General features: G+C 43.6%; 1 protein-coding gene across 1 annotated transcript in view; it reads right to left on the reverse strand.

Moving 5' to 3' along the window:
• The window catches only part of CD53 (CD53 molecule), a 98,606-nt gene extending 93,791 nt beyond the window's left edge, over positions 1-4,815 (reverse strand). Inside the window, exon 1 of the mRNA XM_044283531.1 lies at positions 4,708-4,815. The gene's annotated coding sequence lies outside the window, so the exon portion shown is untranslated. The remainder of the gene's footprint in view (positions 1-4,707) is intronic.
• Between the last annotated feature and the right edge of the window lie 1,185 nt (positions 4,816-6,000).

Raw genomic sequence — 6,000 nt, forward strand, 5'->3', positions numbered from 1 at the left:
GCCAATTACCGTATTTTTTGCTTTATAAGATGCACTGCAGGAGGTGGGGGGAGTGAATCATTGCGAGCACTGTACTCCCTCTGTCCCTCTGCTCTCTAGTCTTCTCTAGGCTGCGCGCACTGTGACCTGACGCTGCAGGCAGTCGGGTGACAGTCCAGCGTGGGCTCAGAGAAGATCAAGGAGCGAAGAGTGGAAGAACGTCGGACCTGGAGAGTGGTGGTGGAGCAGGAGAGGTGAATTTCTTTATTTTAAGGTCTGATCTAAGGTCTGATACTTGGTGGTCTGACATGGAGGTCTAATAGGGATTTGATCTGAGGTCTGATATGTGGGGGTCTGACTTGGAGTCCTGATTTGACGTCTGCTGCAGGGGTCTTACATGGAGGTCTAAAGGGGGTCTGATCTGAGGTCTTATATTGGGGAGGGTCTGACATGGAGGTCTAATGGTGGTCTGATCTGAGGTCTGATATGGGGTTCTGACATTAAGGTCTCAAGGGGGTCTGATCTGAGGTCTGATATGGGGGGTTCTAACATGAAGGTCTGATGGGGGTTTCATCTGAGGTTTGATATGGAGGTCTGATCTGAGGATATGATATGGGGGTCTGAGGATCTGATATGTGGGTCTGATTTGAGGATCTGATATGGTAGTCTGATCTGAGGTGTGATATAGGGGTCTGATTTGATGTCTGATAAGGGAGTCTGATCTGAAGGTCTGATATAGGGGTCTAATTTGAGGTCTGATATGGGGGTCCGATCTCAACGGTAAGGGGGTATTTTGTGTACCGGTGCACAATATAAGTTTTTTTTTCTACTGGCACACCTTATAAGGGGGGATTTTTTGTGCTGGTACACATTATAAGGGGTTATTTTTCTACTGACAAACATTATAATGGAGTATTTTTTGAACTGGTGTATATTATAGTTGTTTTTTTTTGTACTGGTACACATTAGTGGGCATTCTTTTAACAACATAAATAAGAATTACTACTGGTGGACTATGGAGAACATGAACATTACTAGTATGGGTATGTAGTGTCCCACTAGGTAGGGGTGGGCACTACACAAGGGTCAATTGGTGTGCGCGTTACTCCTACTCACAAGGGACAGAAATGTTATATTTAATTGTGCATCTAATGTATTTTCTAATGTGTTTTTATATGCAATGTTCCCCTGTATGATGCAATAGCAGGCCTAGTTGGGTGTAGTTAGACATCCCAGACACTAGAGGGAGATAGGGAGCCCCTAGTATAAATGTCCAGGCCCAGACAGGGAGAGTTAGTGCAGAGTCAGGAGTCTAAGAAGACAGAAGTTAGAGGGCCTCCTCCTGACATGCAGCTTGATAGCCCTGGCTGCTAGCTATGACCAGGAGGCTAGTGAGGAGACCTAGCCTGCCTGAAGCCAAGAGAGCCTTAGTTAGCTCTGAAGTCACCCCAGTAGCAGGACAGAACCTCCTGGTAGAAACCCACAGTCATTCACCAGACAAGTAAGGATATCACAGGCAAAGATAAGTAACCCTGATAGGCAGATGCATTAGAAGGTAAAGCAAGGATTTAATACCAGAGGAAGAGATATTTACCAAGGATTTAAGCCACCATTTAGGCATCCGGGCCTTGGGATAGAAAGCCAGACAGGAGTTCTAGAAAGAACAGTGTACGCTATTTCTGAGGAAAGGTACAACCTGATTCTGAGTGCATTGTGGATTTACCCTCTGAGTATCTTGCATAATTAATACCTGCCATTTTGTGGAGTAATCCTACTTGTGAAGCTGTGATCTAAAAGACTGTGTCACCATCTGATGTACAAAGTTGGACTGTTGAGTAAAGCAACGTTTGGTTCACTATACCACCTGTGTACCTCACTTATTCCAACTATCAACCGGTGTGCCACCGTCAAAAAGGCACTGGCGTCACGAACCTTAAAGGGACCTTGCCCCAGGCACTCAAAATACCCGTAACATCCAGGGCACCTCATCCACCATCAGGCCTGGTCCCTACATACAGAGTGTGCCCCAGAGGAACCGTGTCTACCTCTCCTTCACTGCCACATGCCTGCCCAGGGTTCTCCAATACAGTGAGAAACCCTCGATTGCCCATAACCGTGACCTCACTTCGCTATACCCTGCAGGTCTGGCGTGTTGCAGGTACAATGAGGCATTAATACTATTGGGGGCACTGTTCACACTAGGGGGACTCTTGCAGATATTTTTTTTTCTATTGGTGGGACTTTGGGGAGCACTATTACTGTGGGTGCAACATGGCACAGTATTAGCTTAGCAAGTTATTTTTGGGGGACATTATGTTTACACTATTAGTGTCCAGGACGCTATTTGTTGTTGGGTGCAGTTATTATTTAGGACACTGTGTGCCAATAATTATTGAAGGGGCACTATCTGTGTGGAACTAGTATTTTCAGGAGGACTATTTCTGCAGTATAGTATTGGGGAGCACAGCAGGCACGGTATTGAAGGTGGCAGAATGGAGTGTTGAGAAGGTGTGAGGATGATGGAAAGTAGGAAACTAAGATATCTGTCAAACTCTGCAGAGACAAGAGATATACGCAGTAGGGTTTGCTGAGCTTTTAGAGGCGCATAGCCCCTGGTTCATTTTGTCGATGAGCCGCTCCACTGTCCGCCCTTGTGCACCTTCGTAGCTGATGTTTACCTCTCACATCAATGGCATATGGTACTCCACAGTTTCCATGTGATGTATTCTCAATGGTGCCATTTGTCCATTCACTATACACTTTCGCCACAGCAGCATGCGAACAGTTCACAACCTTCACATTTTCAGAAGTACTGCCACCCTTGGCCTGAAAGCCAATAATCATCCCTTTTTACAACTCTGATAAATCGACCCTTTTATCCATGACAACAACAAGGGATATGTATGCAGACAGTCCATCACACAACTTATAGACCCACCAACACGTGACTTCCTTCATGTGTTATGCACTGCAGATGTTGAAAGTAGTAAGTGATCATAGTAATGACTCGACTGTGTATTTATACCTGTATATCCAGCATCCATATCTGACTAGTGCACAAGTAATTATTAAAAGTAATCCTTAAGCTTAAAGTGATTGTTCTGTCATAAACGAAAAAACAACATGTAGATTCTCACCAGTTTTTCCTCAGATCTTGCTACAGTATCTATAGGGAGTCTGAGGTAGTCTAAGACACACCCCTGTTTTATCATTGGTCCAGACTGCTCTCCTCCCCCTGCAAGCTCTGCCTCTTTAGATTGGCTGTTGTGTATAAACATGAAAATGAAATGTGTTCATAGGCAAGTGAGCACAGTGCACGGGTGACGATTGTATGTTTTGTTGCCCCATTACTTATAGGTATGTTGTGTATAAACAGTCTATACAAAGACTCAGCAGAAGGTCCATCTATTCAATTTGATTGAGCCGTAAAAGGGACCTTCCAAATCACTCCTAAATAAAACAGTAAAAGTAGAACCTCCGAGGCTAAGACTGAGGAACTTTGTGAGCAGAGAATCCAACGGCATCCAGGTGTGAGAGCATCCCTCAGTGACCAGAGCTTCAGCTAAGTGAAGCTGATCGTGTTCAAGACCCTTATCCTGTCCAGAGGAACAAGGATTGCTTCCAGGAACGCTGATGAGAGCTGAGGAGCAAAGCTACATACACTGTGGTACCGCATGCTTGTTGGAGAGGCATTTGTTCTGTTCAGAGTCACCAACGGATGCAGAGTAGACCCGGGTCGGTAAGATCATGCACGCACTTCATCACAGTGTTGGCGCCTAGAGACTGAGACCAGGCCTGTAGTTAGTAAGAGTCTCTGTTTGTGTCAGGCCACAAGTGTTACTACTGTTCATTGCAAGGACTCCATAACTTAAAGTGACATTTCACATTGGAGAGCTGATAAAATTCCCACAAACTCGAGCCAGGCTGGCATTTTGCTCAGAAGGAATACTCAGCCACGTGCTACAGAACCAGTTATGGGAGGGGGATTAGTGTAGAGCTTGGTAAGATTGTAAGCTGTTGTGCAGCTCCGCAGGCTAGCCAGTACCACACACGCATACAGTGGTTCTTTTTTTTAAAGAGTAATAACAGGTAAGGTGTGGCAGTTTAATTGTGCCCGCCAGTAGGTAAATTACTGCTCTTTCCTCCTGCATCCATCGGAGGGCTGGGTGCATGTAAATTTATTGTATGTTCCCAGCATTTGTGGTTGTGTTTATTGCCACATTTAAGTAAAATTCTGTTTTGGCAAAAGCTGGCTTTGGGGTTGCTTTCCTCGTTCGTAACTTCACTGTATCCTGGGGAGCCCACCCTGGTACACGGCTTACAGAACAACCTCATAGTGTTTGTAAGCCAGGTGCCACCTTCACAAACAAATAACTTCAAAGTAAGCCAAAGGGTATGATCATACAGTCTGGCCATACATACAGTACATTGCTGCCTGATAAAAAAGCAAAGCAAGAGCACCGATTAGAACACTTTCCCCTAGAGATGTGGTGTGTACCCCCAGGTTGCACATACACAGGTTACACATACATCATTTCAAATCAGTCTTTACAAACCTAGCTGATATTTGTATATTTTCATGTTATATAAGTATTTCATGCCTATTGTCCAGAACTATACATTTGCTGGAATATATGTCAATTATATTGAGTTAGAAGCAGATCCTTTAACCCTATGCCCTGAGCCCCGATAGATAGGGTATACAGTTATAACCTGAAGTCATCTTACCGTTTAATCTGCAGAAAAGAGTTAAATCCAGAAGGTTGCTGCTTCCGTTACTGCTATAAGATCTTGTCTGTGTGAAAACTGTAAAGAAACTGAAGTTTTCCTGTGTTAAGAGGAAGTAAAACAAAAATGTTAATGGTGTGGTCGCAACTATGATATTCATTACTATACAAACTGCAAAAATGTATGCAGAGTTCACTGCAGCACTCTGTACAGTCCAATCTAGGAACTCAGAAACCACTTAGAAGTACAAACTTGTCTAAAGAGTTTTCCAATGCTTAAAATATACTTGTAAGTGGCTGTAAATGCAAAAAATAATATACTGCTCAGTGGTGTGCCTAAGGTGTTTGCCACCCGGGGCAGGTCCTTTCTCTGGCACCCCCACCCCAATACTTAAAAAAAAAATTGTGTCCCCTCACAGTAGTATTGCCCTCATTGTACAACCTTCACAGTAAATTTGTCCAGATCTGTGCCCCCTCATGGTACTTATGCCCATATGGTGCCCCCTCATGGTACTTATGCCCACATTGCTCCCCCTCACAGTATTTATGCCCTTACTGTACAACTTTCACAGTAGTTATGCCCACATTGTGCCCCCTTAAAGTACTTATCCCTTCATTGTGCCCCTTCACAGTAGTTATGCCCTCATTGTGCACCTTTCACAGTAGTTAAGCCCTCTCTGTGCCCTATTCACAGTAGTAATGCCCTATCTGTGCCCCCTTCAAAAAAAATAATCACTGTTAAGAATCCTGATTCTATTGCGATTCTACATGTGTGGGCTCTGACAAATCAGATATTGCCCAAGTAAGCTGAGATGTACCTGTCTTGTTAAGGCACGATACAGTATGGGTTGTACAGCTGGTTCGCCTCGCCGGGGTGCACCCTGTGTAACGCAAAATGAACCGGCAAAACCTTACGTTCAGACTAAGAAAGCTCTTGGTCATAAAATAGAATCTCTATATATATTGTGTGTGTGTTATATAGTGTGTGGTATATATTTAGTGGCAGGAAAATTGATGTGCTATGTGGATGTGATAGAGTTTTTCCATGGACCCTACATACATGCTACTAACATTGTGTGTCAACGAAACAAGAATGCTAATTTCACCAATTCGCAATATATACTGTAACCAGTTAAAATGTGTTGAATTGAATTTCAGACAAAAATAATAATAAAAATCGTATCAATATAGATAATAATTGCATCTACGAATATTTCAGAATCCGTGATCTACAGAACAATCATTGTGCTGCATGCAATATCTACACAAACAACATATATGCTTTAAGAGAATA

The sequence above is a fragment of the Bufo gargarizans genome, chromosome 3 (genome assembly GCF_014858855.1).
Source record: "Bufo gargarizans isolate SCDJY-AF-19 chromosome 3, ASM1485885v1, whole genome shotgun sequence".
NCBI classification, from domain to species: domain Eukaryota; kingdom Metazoa; phylum Chordata; class Amphibia; order Anura; family Bufonidae; genus Bufo; species Bufo gargarizans.